Source organism: Alligator mississippiensis, chromosome 11 (assembly GCF_030867095.1).
Source record: "Alligator mississippiensis isolate rAllMis1 chromosome 11, rAllMis1, whole genome shotgun sequence".
NCBI classification, from domain to species: Eukaryota; Metazoa; Chordata; order Crocodylia; family Alligatoridae; genus Alligator; species Alligator mississippiensis.
In genome coordinates this window covers 48,735,998-48,755,378 of record NC_081834.1, presented here as the reverse complement: position 1 = coordinate 48,755,378, position 19,381 = coordinate 48,735,998, and the positions used below count along the sequence as shown (strand labels likewise).

The 19,381-nt window shown below is 47.2% G+C and overlaps 1 pseudogene; it reads right to left on the bottom strand.

Moving 5' to 3' along the window:
* Positions 1 to 11,205: 11,205 nt before the first annotated feature.
* Positions 11,206 to 12,134, bottom strand: LOC132244054 (olfactory receptor 2V1-like; annotated as a pseudogene).
* Positions 12,135 to 19,381: the final 7,247 nt, after the last annotated feature.

Here is a 19,381-nt window from a genome sequence, read left to right as displayed (position 1 = left end):
ACCATGTGTAGGTTAATCTGGGCACACCTCTCCTCATCAAGGCCCTGCCACTGCTGGGGCCTTGGGTCCAGACAGTTCATTCCAGGCTACTGCCAGGGCTGGCCACCCACGCATCCCCACCATCCCCACCACCCCCTGTGCTCTAGCGCCCCCCGGCTTCAGACATGAGCCACTGCAGACTTGTGCCTGCATTTCCTGAATGTCTATTCACTTCCAAATTGGTTTGAGCTAGGCAGGTTACACTAACCTGCAAAGATTGAATTAATTCAGGCACTGGCATCTTGAATGTCTGTTCCTAGCCTGGATGTCTAGGTTTTCATGTGGCTGTATTACTTCTTTTTTCCTTTACATTAGATTAGCAGGGTGCAGACTGGGAGTGCCACTGTGCCTCTGCAGGCAGGCAGCAGCACTGGGGGAGTCAAGGAACCCCAAAATTCACCTTAGCCCCCCGTAGCTACCCCTCCCATGTTTTGTTGGGTCTGTGTATGTCTTGTCTCTGTCTGTCTCTGTGCATGTCTGTCTGTGTGCGCATGCATCTGCGTGTGTGTGCATGCATCTGTGTGTATGCATATATCTCTGTGGGAGTGTGCAAGTGAGTTCATGTGTTGTGCCTCTCTGCGTGTGCACATCTGCGTGTGCGTGCATCTGCGTGTGTGTGCACTTGCATCTGTGTGTGTGTCTGCGTGCCCAGAATTGAGCCCAATGACTTTAGATGGACTAAAATATTTCTTTTCTGAGGAAATTAAATGTGTGCCTCATGGGAAGCACGATAGGCCACAGGACCAATCAGTTCTGAGGCCGCAGCTGTGGCAGGGCCTTGATTAGGAGGTGTGCCCAAATTAGCCTGGATGGTCTGCTCATCCCAACCACCACCAATCACTGCTTGCACTGGGCGAGCAGTGGGGCAAGCTCCTTCCCTGCCCCCTCTGCCAGACGCTGGATAGAGGGGGGAAATAATCCCGCTGCTGGCCCCCTCCCATAACAGGGTCTCTGGCCATGCCCCCACCCTGCCAATGAAGCGACGAGGGAGCAGGGACCATAACAGAGACAGCCGCCTCTCTCATGGTGTCCCAGGAACTGAAGCTTCTTCCTGGTGGGGGGTTGTGCGGTGGGAAAGGGGAGTGGGAGCAGGGTGGGAGGTCAAAGCTGCGTGGAAGGAAGATTTAGCTCAGCGGCTTCTGCCCAGCGCAGGGAGCTAGAACCAGAGCTCTGTACGCTGGGCAGAAGCCACGGGGTTAAAGGTTGTAAACACACGGCCAGAGCTGAACTGTTGTGTTGCCCCTGCCTCTGACGGTGGAGTGTGGAGAGGGGAAATGCCTGAGGGGCTACTACACCCCAGGCAGGCAGACCTCAGCTGTGGTCCCCTGGTGGGAGAGGGGAGGCTGGAAATAAATCCTTTCCCTGCTCCCTTTGCTATAAGAGGCCATAGCAGCTGGCATCTGGCCACGGTCCCATGCTGGGCTAGAGAGAAGAGGGGTGGGACCAGCCCTGCTCTCTGGAGAAGAGATCACAGCCCAGCCCAGGATTGCAGAGCATGCTGGGATCCTGGCAGACTCTGGTTTAACTTAAATGAGGAATGATTTGGGAACAGAAGTTGCATAAACTGGTTTGACCCAAACCAACTAAGTCTGATACAACATTTAGACAGGTTTATCTTAAACCAGTTTCAGCCATTTTGATGCTGGTTTGTGTGCTCTGAACTTCTGTTCTGCTACACGCTTAAACCAGGTTCTGATTCTTAAACCCGTCTATGAGTAACTTCTGTCCCAACCATCAAAGGAAAAACTTCCTCCTGGTGGTCTGAAGGGGTGCTCAGGGAAAGTCAGATATGTTCTGATTCCTACAATGACTTGCATAAAACACCACCTCCATCTATCAAAGGTCTTACAGAATGGCTTCCTAACTGGAAATAGGGTAACCAGGTAATGAATCCTTTAATGCTCCTTCTTCACTGTATATTTAAGGAAGGCCTGAGGGTGCCCAGATCACTTCAGTAGCGATTTATCTGTAAAGATTTCCATTCACTTCTGCTTTATTTGGAATTGCAGTCCTTTTTGTGGAAACATAAACTATAATATGCTCTCAGAAATATAACCGGATTCATTTCTGTGGAATCATCAATTCCACATGGGAGCTTTGAAAATGTGGTTTCAGGGAAAAAGCATCACTATTGCCAATTGGTGGGGAAGGGTTTAAGTACATGGTTGATCAGCCCCAAAGAGAAATGTGTTGCAGGGAGATATATATATTTTTTTCCTTTTGGTAGGAAAGAAGGCAGGAGGCAGGACAGGAAACCAAGACAAATCCCACCCCACCTTTTTTAATTTACACAGGAAGAATTTCAGATGCATGTGGACTGTCTGAAGAAAGAAAGGAAAGCCATGGCAGTCTGGTTGAAATTCCTCGGTATAGGGCCTGACACAGGCTGGTTAATGCCCCATGCATTGTTATGCCATCACATCGCTGTGGAGACTGGTCGGAGAGGAAAAGGCATTGTCAAGTATTTTTTCCTCATACTTTTGGTATTAACTCAGAGAGTGAAAAGTGATATGGTTTCCTAGAGTTCCCAGTTTTATTATTGTATTATTAGAGATAAGGATTTATATTGCTAGTAGCAGTTTTATGTTAATTAGTTAATGTCATTAGTAGCTTAATTTGTATAGTCAGTAGTTTAGTATTAGGATTGGTAGGAATTAGTTTTTCAGAAAGTCTTAGTATCCCCTATTGATAGAGTATCCCCTAGTTGATAAGGGTAGTGTTAGGAATAGAGCAAGAATGGAGAGACGACAAGGATCCCACCAAGTGCGTGGAAGTGGCTTGCTTGGCCTTCTCCTTCCTTTCTGCTGCTCTTGGTCATAAAGGATTTCAGACGAGCTCTCTCTCACCTGGCACAGATTTCATAGACATGGTAGAAATGATAGACATTAGGGCTGGAAGGGACCTCAGAAGATCATCAAGTTCAGCTCCAAGATTTCTGTTTGTCTGGGTTTGTGCACACTCGAGAGAACATGGTGTTCCTTGCAACCTCTTGATGTTTAATTTGTGAGTCTCCTTGAACTCTCTTTTAGCATTGTCTTGTCTGTTTCTTATTCCTGCTGGTTTTCAGTCTGTTTAGTGTATGCTAGACCCTGACTCCATGCAGCACCCAACGACTAGGGAGACAACGATCCAATTGATCACAGGCCCTGTTACTCATTAGGAAGAGCAAGCAGGGAGCAAACACCAGCACACATTGCTCACAGCAGCTTTATTCAGAATGGAAACAGCTTTGGGTGAGCTCCCTCACAGACCCCCAGCCCAAGAAACCAGGGGAGCAGCCCTGAACAATAGTTTTCCCCTACTTTTATCCACTTTGGTTTATACTCATTAACATTCACTCCACCTCTTCTGTTCCCCCCATTTCTCCTCCCATCTTAAGCTCCACCTCTGTTTACTGTTTGCTTCATAAGCATGGAATTGCCTATGCATTTCATTCATTTACATGCCTTTTTGCTATGAGCGCATGTCCAAGGCCATGAACTTTCTTCTTTCAGTCAATGGGCAGACTTTGACCAAAATCTGGATGCTTCTTCACCAATCACCAGTCACCCTTTTGCATATGTTCATCTCAGATTCTGTTACCAATTGCATGTTGTTTCCACATTCCAGTCTGTTTTTCTGTCCCAGATTGTACCATCTTCCACATTCCTAAAGTTTCACCTCATTCACAACACACAGGCTCACACAGACTCACTTAAAAATGGTTGACACAGTTAAGATGGTTACTTAGTATAAGCAAATGGGTGGCTTAGATATCATTCTGCCTTTTGGTATGCAGTTTTTTCTAAGCCACAGGTTAAACCCTTGTATTTGGCTGCAAATCCAGTGCTCACAAAGACCAAAATATTGTCACCCTAACAGTGTAGACCTCTATCCTCCCGGTCCATAGCTTGGGCTCCTAGAATGAAATAACTGTCTGATCTCATTTTTGGGCATGTGCAAACCTGGAATAATAACTGACTGCTCACCCTCTGGCCCTGCTGTAGTTATTTTATTGCTGATTCATTCCTATCAGGTCAAATCAAATACATTTACAAGGCTCTCCCTATTTCTGCTATACCAAATGGCATTTATGAATGATACAGGTCCAAGTAACTATATAAATGTGAACTCCCCTTGTGTTCATCCTCTCCCTCTCATTTCAGTTCCTGCTGCGGAAGATGCCAGTAGCTTCACACCCTAAAATATTACCTATCCCAGCACCTGGCCACAGCATGAGCAGAAGTTTCCCTTGAGGAGCAGGGATTATGATAGTTCTTGGAAGGATCCATGCATGCTCAACCTTTGCGTTCACAACTAAGTAGGGAAAGCTCTCCTGCTGGTTCCCCATAGACTGCAGAGGAGTAAGTCATCTCTGCCTGGGAAACTGGGCTTCAGAGTGACTTTTCCCAATCATCTCTGCTCTTATTCTAGTTCCTGCAGCTTTACATCCATAGCTGAAGGCAAGGGCAGCCAATAGCAGTAACACCACCTGGAAGCCAGCGAACTGCCCCCACTGGGTCCAGGAACAGCTCCTGCCATGTCCCCCTAGACAAGGGTAATGGGCAGACATTTGGCACCTGGCAGCAGAAACCAGGTGGGTGTGGCATAACATGAGGATTTGCAAACATGTGCCTATAGTCTGCTTGTATAGATGGGGAAACCAAGGCACAGGCTGCATGAGGGACTTCTAGATGGATGCCAGGAGTCATTGAAAGAGCCAGTGAACTGTTCCCACTGGGTCTAGGAACAGCTCCCCGTACCCCTCATCACACCCCCATGCACCAGACAAGGGTCTCCCATTAGACCCTTGAGAAAAGGCTGAGTCAAGCCTGTTTGTGTTCAGTGATAAAAGTAATACAGTCACAATGGAAGAGCTCTGCAGTTTTTGTGGGGTGTTCAACCTAGAGAACACTCAAAAAAGTTCACTTTGGCAGGGATGGCCTACGCCACAGATCGGTAACTCTCCGATGCATGCCAGGGCATGTCATGCAAGGCCATTTTACTTGGCACGGGATGGAGGAGGCAGTGGTGCATTGCCACCTCTACGGCTTTACTTGATATGTGGAATGAGCTGTCTGTGCTCATCAGAGGATCAGTGCAGACTCTTGCTGAAGTCACTGATTTGTGCTGCTCCAGAGCCCAAAGGGTGGGTGCAGCCACCATCCATCACTCTATTTTCCCTCCAACAAGATGTGTCATGCAGGAGGAAGTGGGAGGTGGGAAATGGTGGTGTTGCCTTTGGCCCTCTCTCCTCACCAAGCACAATCCTGAGGGGGACCAGTCCAACAGAGATTTAAATCCAAGACAAGAGCCTACCCTGGCCAAGCTTGCTTCTGGCCCTTGCTTTCCCTCCCCAGAATGGGACTCCTTCCTTGGCTCTCCCTGCTATGAGATCAGAAGCATTTTGCACCAGGATTTGGCTACTTCTCGTTCCCACTTCAATTCTTCTTGCTGGAGCAGGGCTTGGACACCGGCTCCCAGCTGCATCCCCCCGAGGTCAACCAAGTATCATGCATGGCCCAGAGATGTTTGATTTTAAATCTTTGAGTTTCCCCCGATGTCACCATATTCTTTTCAACTCTGGAATTACCCATGTCATGAGAGAAATGCTGAGCTTGTTTTACACTCGAGAGAAGTTGCATCCCTGAGGGCTGACTGCCTGGTGGACTCTGGGGCTGGGATCTGGGCTTTTCACTTCCAAGCCCTGCTTACATTTTGGGTAAAGCCAGTAGTGACCAGAAATGTCTTACATGGGGCGTGCCTGGAGGCCAACGTGGAATGGTTGAGATGGGGAAATGGGGTCTCAGTGCTGTCCCTGGTGGACATATGCCTGCTACTTCAAAATCAGCAACCATATGGGGAAAGTCCTGGCCTCTGAGCACAGAGAAGACTGGTGTGCAGACTCTAGGGACATGGTTTTTATTGAAATCCTCTCCAGAATCAGAGATAAACCTGACTGTGCTGGGCCAACGTGGCAGGTCCCAGGGGACAGAACCCCTGGCACAATGTCTCTGTGATGAGGGGATGGTCATTAGAAGGGTCATTTCCTATGGTGGCCTAATGTAGCTGTATGACTTCACTTCTCTCCTTCTCTGGCCCAGGCGCAGAACTGCCAGAGCGGCCCCAGAGCTGTTAGGCATCCACAGCTGCAGCTGGAGGCACTGGAGCTGCAGATGTCCAGATACACTGAGGAGACACTGTGCATGGCTAATGCTGTTGTTCCCAAACTGAAGCCCACAGGCCATGTGTGAGGCACTAAGAGTGTCTATAAAGTTGCGTAACAGGAATATGGAGTTCTCCTGTATGGGCAGCCTGTCTCACACTCGCCTGCCACAACTTGATGTCTTACTTGTTGACAAAATATATTATGGGGAGGCTGCCTTATATCTGTGGCCTAGAATAGAGACCTAAGTACACGGTTCCAGCATCCCATGTCTGTCTCCAGCCTCTGAGCTTAATAGCACCCTCTGATCTTAATAGCATCTGGTGGGTCAATGGATCTTGTAGTTAGGGCTGGTGAGGATCTAGATTGCCCTGAGGACCTAGATTTTCACTCAAAGACAATTATGAGTCTCCGCAGCTTTTTCTCTGCCTTTATTAAGCTTCCATTTCTGCAGCCTGTGCCTCAGTTACCCCATCTATACAGACCATAGGCACCTGGGTGGAAATGCTCAGGTCAGGTCACACTCACCTGGCTGCTAATTTACTTGTGCATCCTTTGTGAACAGGGGGAGGGGATCTTCCTGTCTGCTTTTTAAGGTTGCTTATGGTTGCATGCATTCCTTTTGCCTTTAAGGCATGTCTCATCCTTTCCATCCTGCCAGGAAACAGAGATAGTCCTTTAAGCACCTTAACATGGCCATGGGCTGGGGATCCTTCTGCACACTCTGTGGGATCCCGAGGGGGTGGGAGGCTGTGCCATCCTGCACACTGTTGACAGCAGCCCCAGAAATCACAGGCCCTGGCAGGCAGCTCAGACTCTGCTCAGGGTTGCCCAATAGGGCTCCTGCCCAACCTGCCTGAACACAGCCTTTCCTGGAGCAACAGGAGGCCTGAGGCACTATTAGCTCCTAGGCACTGGAACGAGACACATGGGACTAGTGCTCAAAGCTCAGGGCTCCCAGGTCCAATCCATGGCTCTGCCAATGACCCTCATGCAGCCTGTGCCTTGGTTTCCCCATCTCCACAAGCAGACCATGGGCACATGGTTGGAAATGCTCAGGTCATGCCACACTCACCTGGTTGGTGCTGCTGGGCACCAGACGTCTGTCCATTGCCCTTGTCCAGCCTTGCGGGGGGGAGCTGGTCTTGGACCTGGTAGGAGTGGTCCTTAGGCTTTCAGGAGGGGTTAGCAGGATCAGCTTGTTTTGCCGGCTGCCCGGGACCTGGAGCTTTGGGAACTGGAGGAAGGGAAGAGAGGATTGGCAGAAGGCACTCTGGGGCCCAGTCTCCCCGGGTGGGGATGATCTACTCTTTTGCAGTTTGTGGGCAAGCAGTAGGGGCACTTTCCCTATTTAGTGGGGAACGCCATGGTCCTGAAGTCCTGGGTCCTGCCAAAGACTATTATAGTCCCTGCTCCCCCTCGGAAAAGCTCTGCTCACTCTGTGGCCAGGTGCTTTGAGAGGTAATATTGTAGGCCCTGAAGCTACTGAAATCTTCTGCAGCAGGAACTGAAGGGAGAAGGTGAGGGTGAGGGTGAGGACATGGGAGGCAATGTTTATATAATTATATAAAGCCTCCTTCAAAATATTCCAGAAAACCCTGCCAACAGACCTGAACCTTTTTATTGATCCTAGCACCTAACAGGGAATTACAGCTTCTGTCAGTTTTCATGGAGGACTCTGCATTTTCCAACCAGCTTTTTTAGGGCTCCTAAGACATCCCTATTTCTCAGGCTATAGGGTGGTGGGTGGCAGTGCTTCATTGCTGCCCACCCACTTGCACCCCTTAGCACCTTTCCAAGTACCCTGGGGGTACATGAAGATGACTGCCTGTAAGAAATGGCATAGGTGTTCTGGCCTAATATGAAGGCTGTTGGGAGAAGACAGAAGCTATGTGTGGACTCCAAATCTATGGCCAAGTCAGAGATCAGGAATCAAGTACTTAGCTATAAGATCCTTTGGGGAAAACCTCAGGCAGAGCCCCGGTCAAGGTTCAGGAGTCAGGAAGTGAGCAAGCAAAGCAAAGAGGAGATTCAAAGAGCCGGAGCCAAAACACACAGGCAAGCAGGGTGAGAAGCTGGAAACCCACAGCAGAAAACCCAGCAGGATCCAGAGAGCTTACCACAGCAGATCTTCAGACAGAAGTGTCATCTGGCCTGCACCCTGCTGCCACAGCTGGACTTTACTGAGGAGACAGCCATTACCAGCAGCCCGGCAGGAGGCCCTAGCAGTGGCCAGTTGGTTCAATAGCAGAGTGGGGACACCAGTTACAGCCTCTTTTGTTTAGGGAATTAGTCCAGGCTGGGCTGCCTATTAGGGCCCCTGGCACTGCCCCAGTAGTACATCTCCACCACCGGCACACATGTTCAATGCCCTTTGGTATCCTTTGCCTGACTTTGTCCTCATAATTAGGGACCTACCGAATTGACAGTGGCAGTCTGCTGTGCAGCTCCCTTAATCCTGCAGGGTCCCTGGCATGTCCTGTCCCCTCCACACCCCTCCCCACACACTGATTGGCAGAGAGGCCCTGCCACTTACTCTTGATTAGCAGGAAGGGCAAAGTTGTAGTATTAAATATGGTGCTGTTTTTGCCTCCCAACTGGTCAGCCACAAGCAGCAGGGCCACCAGGGCCCCTCCGCCAATCTGCAATGTTTGGCAGGGGGGTGCACAGGGGAACCTGCAAGATTAAGGTAGTTGCTGGACAGCCCACTTCTGCAATGAATTCAATAGGTCCCTACTCATGACCATAGGGCTTATAAAAGGAGAAGTAGATAGGATTCCTATATGTCCAGGTAGGTTAAGTTCAACATGAACTTTCTAAGGACCATTCGGGACAAGAGTCCTAGTTTTCCATGGGAACATTGCCATCATTTTCTGGCCATGCAAACCAAAACACCTGGATGACTCCCCTGCTTCCCACTTCAGCTATATCAATGGAGTAGGCACCACACATGAAGCCTGAATACTCCCAGTAGGTCGTATATACATTAGGTTCAATCTTGCCATGCTCACTCCCTTGCGCTGGGTCACACCAGCCACTTCAGGCCTATGGCCACCATGCTGTACATGTGCACAGGGGCAGAGGAGTGACTCAGGATCTCTAGCACTGTGCATGGCTCTGGGGATCCTCTCCTCTGAAAACTTTTTCAAACACTTAACACCAATGTCTCAAGTACAGGTGTTGCCCCAGGTCTTTATAGTCTCCAGTGGCCTTCTTCGGCCCATGTGGCCAAGATTATTAGAGGAAGGATCCTATGTCTCCCCTCTCTGTCTTGGTATTCAGTCTGGGGTCAGTTTCCCTGAAGCCAAATTTCAATTCAACAACTTTCCTCTTCTGGGAACCATGGCTTGGCTAGTCTCAGAGCCAGCTCCACTATCAACAGGCGCATCCATCATTATGCATGAGGACCACAAACACAATGGCCTTTTCTTTCTCACCCTCACTCAATCCAGGGGGACACACAGACTGACCTGTAATACTTTCCCCTCAGTGACATCATAGAGATTTCAACATCTCAGAAGGAGTTCATAGGTATTTCTTCTCAGGAGCAGATGGAAGAATGCTCTATGTGAATGTAGCACATTGGTTTGTTCATTTTGTAGGTAAAGTTAGGATTATGGAGATAGCCAGCCTTCACAAAATTGTTCCATTGCTTCTTTGAGAAGGAGCACTCCTATTAACATGTTTCACCATCTTATTCATTTTTAATGAAAAATTCCTTTATTTCATTAATTCTGTGCATTCATTTTGTTGTGTCTACCCATCAGCTCCATTCCTTCCAGTCACAAAGAAAGGAATATTGGACACGGTTTTGTTTTCATTTACTGCTCTGCATTCTTTCCATTAATGTGAACCTTGAAAGCTTCCTGTTTCTCCCTGTTGCCCTTTTTCATGATATCTGGAATATATCAAATCGATTTATTTTACGAAAGACTTACATAGATTCTTGTGTAACAGCCTTTTTCACTAATAAAACTGCTAAATAAACAGGTTAATCTAAAATTTCTGCTGAATAGAACAGGTTAATCAGGGAGGCTGTTGGAAGGCCAAGGCAGAGATGGAGCTCGGGCTAGTGACCAGAATTAAGGATAATAAAAAGTCCTTTTTCAAATACATAGGAAGTAAGAAGAAGGCATCGGGTAACATGAGGACCCTACAGGATAGGCTTGGCAATCTGGTGATTGCAGCAAATGAAAAAGCATATATTCCAAATTCACTGATGACATCAAGTTGTGGGGCGAGGTGGGCACGCTAGAGGGGAGGGACAGAATCCAGCTAGATCTAGGAAGGTTACAGAGGTGGACGGATGAGAATAGGATGGACTTCAACACAGACAAAGGCAAGGTGCTGCATCTAGGGAGAAGGAACCAGCAACATACCTATAGGCTGGGAACACCCTTCTTGTCCACACAGTGGCAGAAAGGGATCTTGGAGTCATCGTTGACTCCAGGATGAGCATGAGTCACCAATGCGAGGAAGCGGTCAGTAAGGCTAACTGCATCTTGTCATGAATCTACAGATGCATCACAAGCAGGTCCAGGGAGGTGATCGTTCCCTTCTATGCGGTGCTGGTCAGGCCGCAGTTGGAGTACTGCGTCCAGTTCTGGATGCCACACTTCAGGAGGGATGTGGCTAGCATTGAGAGGGTCCAGAGGAGGGCCACGCGCATGGTCAAGGGGCAGCAGGGCAGGCCCTATAAGGAGAGGATAAATGGCCTGAAACTATTCAGTCTCCACAGGAGAAGTCTGAGAGGGGATCTGGTGGCAACTTACAAACTTACCAGGGGGGACCAGAGGGAATTGGGGGAGGTTCTGTTCCCCCAGGCACCACCCCTGGTTACTAGGAAGAGCAGCCAAAAATTTTTAGAGAGAAGGTTCAGGCTGGACATCAGAGATATTACTTTATAGTTAGGGCTGCCAGGCTCTAAAGTGGCCACCACGGAGCCATGACCTCCAGCCAGCACCCCTTGCCACAGCAGCATGCAAGCCTCCCACTCCCCCTTTTCCCCTCTCCTCCATCTGTCAATCTTGCTGGAAGTGTCTGCATTTCCCAATCCACTTTCTGAGGGCATGTAAGACATCCCTGTTTCTCAGGCTGTAGATGAGTGGATTCAGTACTGGGGGGACAATGGTGTAAAACAGAGACACAATCTTGTCTTGCTCTGGGGAGTGGTAGGATCTGGGTCTCATGTACATGAAGATGCCTTCCCCGTAAAACATGACCACCACAGTCAGATGGGAGGAACAAGTGGCTAGAGCTTTCTGCTGTCCCTTGGTTGACTTCATCCTCAGGACCCTGGAGAGGATACAAGCATAAGAGGCTAGTATAATGGAAGAAGGGATGGGGAGCAGGACAATGACAGCCAGAAACACCAGAGTCTCATACTGAGAGGTGTCAGAGCAGGACAATTTGAGCAGGGCTGGGATCTCACAAAAGAATTCGCCCATCTCTTTTGAGCCAGTATAAACATTGTGTGAAACACAGCGTATCCTGATGCTCCCATCCGGACTCCAGCTGATAAAAGAAAGCAGATGTTTCTGCTCATGAGGATGGGGTACTGCAAGGGGTTGCAGATCGCTATGTACCTGTCATAAGCCATGACTGCCAGGAGGAGGCACTCTGATACATCCATTGTCAGCACAAGGAAAATCTGAGCCCCACAGCCAGCTGGAGAAATGGGGTTGCCTAGGGTCAGAAAGTCTGCTAACATTTTGGGGACAATTGTCAGTGTCTGACAGATGTCCATGAAGGCCAATTGGCTGAGGAAAAAGTACATGGGAGTGTGAAGGGTTGAAGCTACTTGGATTAGAAGTACGAGAAGAGCATTCCCAGACAAGGCGGCGATGAAGGCTAATAAGATCATGGCCATGGAGAACTTGTGTACATTGGTCCAGCTCAGGAATCCCAGCAGAATGAAGTCTGCTGAAGAAGTTTCATTCTCACTCTTCATTTCCTCTCCATGTGGATTTGCCTGAAACCCTGGACAAGAACCAAATGCCTGGTGGAATATGCACACACTTCCTACTGGATAACACTCATGGAAGCTGAGGCAGCAGGCAGGCTTTTTTCTCCTGTGAAAGAAATGGCATACATTATGGTTGATAAGACAATAGCCTCACTTCCTGGGTAACTATGTTTATTTAGGATAAAGATTTCCTATTTTTAGGCTAATATTTCTATCTCCAGCTGCAGGTCCCACCTACAAGTGAGCTGTAGTGGCTTAACTCATGGTATGTCTATGCTGCGGACACAGAAATGATTACACCAGGGATTAGCAACCCATGGCCTGCAAAACCTTTGAATCTGGCCTGACCATTTTGTGGCATTGGTGGCATTTGGAGGTGGGGGGCACTTTCTGCAGGTGCTCTCCCCAGGCTGTCACAAGGACAAGCACTATCTGTGGGTGTTTTTCTTGTGCCACAGGTGGAGATTGGTGGCAGTGGTGGTAGGGTGCTAGGGTGCCCACCTCCAACCTGCAATAGGTTACTCCAGTTTGCAGCTGGAAAAGGTTGCCTATTCTTCAAGTACTATGCTCTACAGAGATGTCATAGCTAGGGTTAAGCAAGTTTATTGGAGTCCTAGTTGCAATCTAGCCATGGCAGTGAGGAAGTCAATGCATGCCACCTTCCCTGCCCAAATGCTGGTAAAATAATCAGTTCCTATGCTCCATGCTGGCAATAGTAGCCATATAGTACCTGTGCTACTAATACTACCTTTTTACATGCGAGTCTGACTGAACTCGATGAGAAACAATCTCAGAGAAAAAACTCATGGCAAAACATTTCACAATGATTGAATGTGGCTCGGTCATTCTGGCCGTTCTCCTTTTCCATCACCACCAGCAGTGACATATACCATGAGTAATGTGATCGGTAGCAGGAGAAGAAGCTCCCCAGCCATAGCATGTGCTGGGCAATTAATGGGACAATGAATGCTTGAAGGTATCTACAGTCAAAATATTTGCTGAATGAATCCTACAAACTTAGGTGAGAAAAGAATGTGTGTATTTTTAATTGAAATTTTAGTAGAGGAAAATATCTATGGAAAGCCTGAAGGCCCGTGTCCCATTTAAAGGAATGGTTTTAACAGAAAATCTTCCATCAGCTATGGGTTTTTAGTGTCCAGTTTTTCAAGTGCTTGGGTAGGTATCCCATAAAAGCATCTGGATTTCAGAGGACAGGTTCTCAACTCTTTCTGGATATCACAATACAGTAACTTGGGCAGTCAAAACTGAACTAAGACTCGATGAAAGGTAACACCTAGTGAGATCAGCTGTAGGCTGTTTAAAAAAAGGAAAAGAAAAAGAAAGAGAAGGAAAGACTACAAAAAACTGCTTAAAATAAAAACATTGTTTTCATGAAAAAAGTGAAACAAAGTTACTCTCACATTGCTAGAGGTCTCTCCATATCATTTAAATTCTATGCAACCACTAATATAATATAAGAAAAAGAAGACTTGCCAGTCCTATAATGCTTTTGATCTATATTGTTAGTATTTCAATTAATGTACCTGGACTTTTTTTTAGTGAACTTGACATTTCACTTTTTAAGGAACATTTCTCACCCTGTTCCCCACCCCAAATTAAAATATTAATTTATCTACGTATCTATGAAACCTATTCCCGCCATACACCGTTCACACAACGCTCAAAACACAACCTACAGCATGTAGTCTCAGCAACACCAGTAAGAAGTTATTTTGCCTGGTTGGCTGGCCACCTGTTGGAAACCGATATGACCCAGGAACTTAAACATTTTTTTCAGTGCTAACGATTCTGCGACTCTCTTAGATTAATGGATATTTCTTTTAAATCAGCAGCTCACTATGCCTTATCTGTATTGTCTTCATAATTGCCTATGATTTGTATTCCAATATTAGACGTGCTATTAAGATGTCTGTGACACTGTTTTTTGGAATGGGTGGTTTTACTGGTCCTGGCTTCTCAAACCATCCTTGATCTGCAAAATCTCCCTGTATTCAAATATAATACATGAGAGATATTTTGAGAAACATTTACATGCCACTTCTTTTGTCATTACCACATTAGTATCTTTAAGGAGACAAATGGTGCTGTTTATAATAAAGATAAATCTGATTTAAGAATCTTCACCTGTATAAAATAGGACTGGAAGAAAACAGTAATCACTTACCTGCATCTGCTTTATCTCATTCTGTGATGTGTTCAGTAAGAAGCTTAATCTTTTCTACTACAGTCCTAAAATGTTTTCTTTTTCCATCCTAATGGTACATGTACATTTCCAAGAAATAAAGAGTTATACGCTCAAAAGCAAATACACAAGCAACCCATGTAAATCTCTTCTTTTGCTATCGTTACTTTAAAATGAAAGAAGTGGCTGTTCCAGGCATGGCATTCCTCTAGTATGGGCCAGCAGTAGTTTTCTAAGGATGTAAATTAGTTTAAAGTCTCTTGTGCATGAACTCCATTTATGTTTCAGAATTCAATAATATACTAGTAGCTGATGCACAGAGCCTGAAAAAATATTTTATGGGTTGAGAAAATGGAAAATGGGCAATATATAAAAAACAATTTAAAATCAGTCTGAAACAGAGACATTGTAAAAAGGGGTATTGTAACTCTGTCAGTCCTGTGTCTGCAGCTCACTGAGTAAATCAGGTAGCAGAGAGAGGGGAACAGACATGTCATAAAAATACAGTGTTTTAAAAAGCCAATACAACATTGTGGGCATGATGTCACTCCTCAGCAATAATTGTGAAATCTAAGGGGAGAAAAATACACAAACCTTCCCACACTTTGGGGACTCTTGCCCCAAGCCTTTAATTAAGCTCCACTTTCAGCCCCAACAGGTGCTCCGGCAGACCGTTCTCCAGTCAGGTGTTTGAAAACTCTGCAAACTTCTGCTCAGAGAAATGTCTTAGTAACCTGTGTCTTCAGGTGGGAGAGAACAAAGCATGTCAGGAAGGACAAAAGACAATATGTTTCATTCTTTCTTAAATCAACTTCTAGGGGTAGGGTTTTGAGTTTGTTTTTTTAAGGAGGAAATGTCATATTTGAATGTTTTCATTCTAACACAGAATGCCAAATCTCTCACTGTGTGATTTTCTAGTGAAATAAGACTTCCAGATTCTCACTCAATCTACATGATGTTTCTCCATCAAGAGCATTAGTTCCTTAAACATTTGTGTGCAAGACATCCCTCTCATATGCACTGTTTAGAAAAGAGAAAAAGCAAAGGAGCACAGTCTGGTCAGATAGGCACCTCTGAATTTGTTGGATTTGGATAGTAGTAGAAGAACAGGTCCAGAGGCCTCAGATTTGAACAGATTGCACACAGATGAGTGGAATCTATTCTTTGATTGTAGACCACAGAATCAGGTGCTTGATCTGAGACTTTGTACTGTACATTAGTCGAATATGTATGAGAATGTATCCATAGCTCTCCTTAGTGCTTTGAAAAATCTTTTTAAATTCTGCCAATGAACACAGAGTCTAGGGCTGGTAGTTTTAATAGACCCTCAGCTACAGAAAATGCATAACTATGTAGGGGGAAACCTTCCCCAGCAAAATGGCATACTTGTGTAACCCCCGTAATACCCAAGTATGTATTCCCTTTCCAATTAGGGGAATGTTAGCAGGGCAGGTGCGCTGTGAGGGGTTTGAACTGCCGGCTGCATGTAATTTCCCTGATTCCCCTATAGAGCAAGGCCAGGACACAGGGTTACCTTTACTTTATACAACTATAATAAGACATAAAAGTTATAAAATTAATACATACATATATATATATATATTCTAATATTATAAAAGCCTTCATCTGTCTTGTCTTTCTGTCTGTCTGTCCATAATGCTTTATTTGTGCTCTGATTGCCTTGCAAGCAGCCAACCAGACTGCGAAGAGGTGTTCAGGCAAGTGCCAGGGTCCCACCATGATGGCAGGGCTGCAGGGCTGCCCGTCTGCAGGGCTGACGTGGCCGTGGCGCGGGAAGGAGCAGGCCCGATGCGGGTGGGCAGGGGGGAGGAGCGGGTGCACTGTGGCAGTGGAGGTGGCAGTGGGAGAGGAGGAGTAGGTCCAGGCCTGATGGGGGGGGTGGGGGGGAGGAGGAGGAGAAGCTGGCCAACATGGCGGTGCGGGGCAGAGCAGTAGGCCTGGCCCGACAGAGCCCAATGTAGCAGCGGCTGGGGGTGGAGAGCAGTGAGCCTCTTCCCCCACCTTACGTTGGCCCCAAGCCCACTCCTCCTGCCCCCTGCCACTGCTGGGTTGGCCCAGGCCCACTGCTATCCCCCCTCCACGGCAGCTCGGCTTCTCCCCACCTTCGGGCCCAATTCTCCCCTGCATTGGGCCTGAGCAAGCGGGCCTGGTCCCTAAGCAGCAGGAGGGAAGCAGGGGGTCGGCCCGGATGATGGGGGGCACAGGACTTGATCCCCGCCCATTCCCCACACTTCCAGTTATTCTTGACAGGCAATTTGCCAATACACACACACACACACACACACACACACACACCCACCCACGACTTGCAAGAACTGTAGGCAGAGTATATACATATCTATCCAAACTCTGTAAACAAAAGTGGGATCCAAACGGTCAAAACAAGTTCCTCGTTAAGGCATACAAATGTATACTCCAGTGGAATACCACATTACAAAACATGAGGTGCAGGGTTCACAAACTATGCAGTGCAGGGCCCAGGGGAAATAAATGAGCAATAGCAACGCCCCAGGAAAAGCGGGGGCCCTAGATGAAAGGAGGGAAGTGGAGAACCCTCAGATATCTCAGTTGCTCTTTAACCAACTTTAATATCCCAACTGCTCATCATGGGGGGAAGACCCTCCTCCTCCTGCCTGGGAATCTCCTTCCCAGGCAACTCACAACTACTCCAAGGGCCTGGTGAGGCTGTCCTCATCTTTCAGGGTGAGGGGTCTCTCCCCTCAGCAAGGGGACCTCAGCTGCTTTGGGGCTCTTCCACAATGCAGCCTACTCGGGGGCCCTGTGCATTGCTCTGTGCACCTCTGGCCCTGCCTTGTGCCACAGGTTGGAGACCCGAGCTGCCTGGTGCACTGACAGCACTCATGCACATCCCCCATGGCGGGGATGGGGGACATGGCCGCTTGCCACTCTTCAGGCTCTTCCGGGGCAACAGCTGTGACCCCCTGGCCAGTTCTGTCAGCTCTTACTTGTCCTCTTCTTCATCCCTTGACACAGCCGTCCACGTGCCTGGCACACTGCCTTTTTATTCCCAAGGAATATTGGAAATGGACCAATCAGAGATGGGGGGTTTTACTTCCTTTTTGGGTCCAGGTCCTCACTTTGCCCTGGATTAGGGGCAGGGCAAGCCTCCCTCCTCCTGGCTCCTGATTGGTGGGGAGGGGAAATACTCCCACCAATCATTTTGAACTGTTCTGAAGCCGGCACACTGGGCTGCCACCGGCAAGCCCGCCACACTTGTGTCAATTCAAGTTTAGAGAGAAAAGGCCTAGAGGCCTAATCAGAATAATTCTCACACGTAGAATAAGACAGCGTGGAACAAGTTTCTAGTAGTAGGAACAGAAAACTCCCTCTGACCTGAAGAAGAAAGCACTGGATGTGAAAGGTTGTCCAAGTCTATCCCAACCATGTAGTTGGTCCAGTAAAATTTATCACTCATAAAAGTACTTGCATATCACATATTTCCTAGACTATCCCAGCTATGCCATCACCCCAGAAGTATTAAAACTCCCTCAACTGCGACCTGGATTATATTTAATTTTTAACTAGGTACATCTGCACGAGACACTGACTGCACAGTAGCCTGATAATTATGTGTAATACTGTTGCATGGCAAAAATGCGCAGAGATACTACTGCCCACAACCCTAATCACTTAAAAGCTGTCTGCTGGTGCTGCTGTGCAGTAGGTCCAATTATGGTGCATTTATTTACTACCTGTTTATGTAAGTACTAACTAAAGACACAGTAACCACTGCACAGTAGCATCATGTGTAGATGTGCCCACTGCTTCTAAAAAGAGAAAAGATTGCATTCAGCATCATTACAAGCTGTCTGTAATATCTGGCTCCTCAGGTAGGTGTGGGGAAATGTTGTAGAGACCTAGAAGTGAAGAAATGAGGAAAAAAAAGGAAAAGGAAAAAAGATTTCTGGAAAGACATTTAGAGGCAATGAGAGACTGTGTAAATAAATCTCAGCTCTGGAACAACGCCAGCTGGACATGTAGACTGAGACCAATCATCTCTTCCTGAGTTAAGGGGGCAGTCTTGTGGTGCATAGTTTACGCCTCAGACTTTTGATTGGTTGATACTCTGTGGAGCGCACTCATTGTTATGTAACTTTTGTCAAGGTCCTGACACATTCAGATCTGAATCAGTCTAGTGGTGCCAGTCCCTACCAGATGTCACTGACAAGAACATAGTCAGTCAGTCAGTCCTCATGATTAGGTCCTGTCCCAGGGGCCACAATCAGTAGGTGGAGAAGAGGCCAGGGTCAGGGACCAAGAGACAGGACTGAGTCAAGAGCAGTCAGGAGGACCTCAGACTGATGATCAGGAGAAAGCTAATAGTCAAAAACTTGACATTTTATTTGTTTGATTGATTCATTATATGCCATCCTTCCCAGAAGCAGCTCAGGGGGGACACAGATACGAGAGGTGTCTATTCTTTCCTGATTTTCCTGATTTTCGCTGTGACTACAGTTATTTGTCTACATCTCAATCTGGACACTTGTGTGCCAGAAGGAAGTCTATTTTTGTACCTGGAGGAAACTACATACATACAGAGACCAAGCACGGGCATTGTCAACAGGGTGAGAGGTTGAAAGAGAAACTTCTTACCTTCTGACTCAATAACCGGGTGACCACCTGGGAGGAGAAGGGCAGGGGTCACAGAACCTATTCGCTTCAATTTTTAAATTCAGGTATTTGAAGATGACTTTTTCTAATTTCTACCATAGCTAGCTAACAACTCAGGTCAGTCATTATTCAGGCCCTTCTCCTATTATCCTTTAGAAGATATGCCACTAGTATAGTCATTGGGAAAATGGATGTAGGATTGTGCCAGAGGGGAGGTGTCTGCCCTGCTAGGAACAAGGGCCCAGGCTATCCAGGGCTCTCTGCTAGGGGAACAGCTTCCTCACACCATCTGACTTGCTCCCATCCTCCTGGTTCCACATGTCTCCCACATACGTTCCTTTTAAGATCTGCTCCGAATTGGTGTTTCAAAACAAGA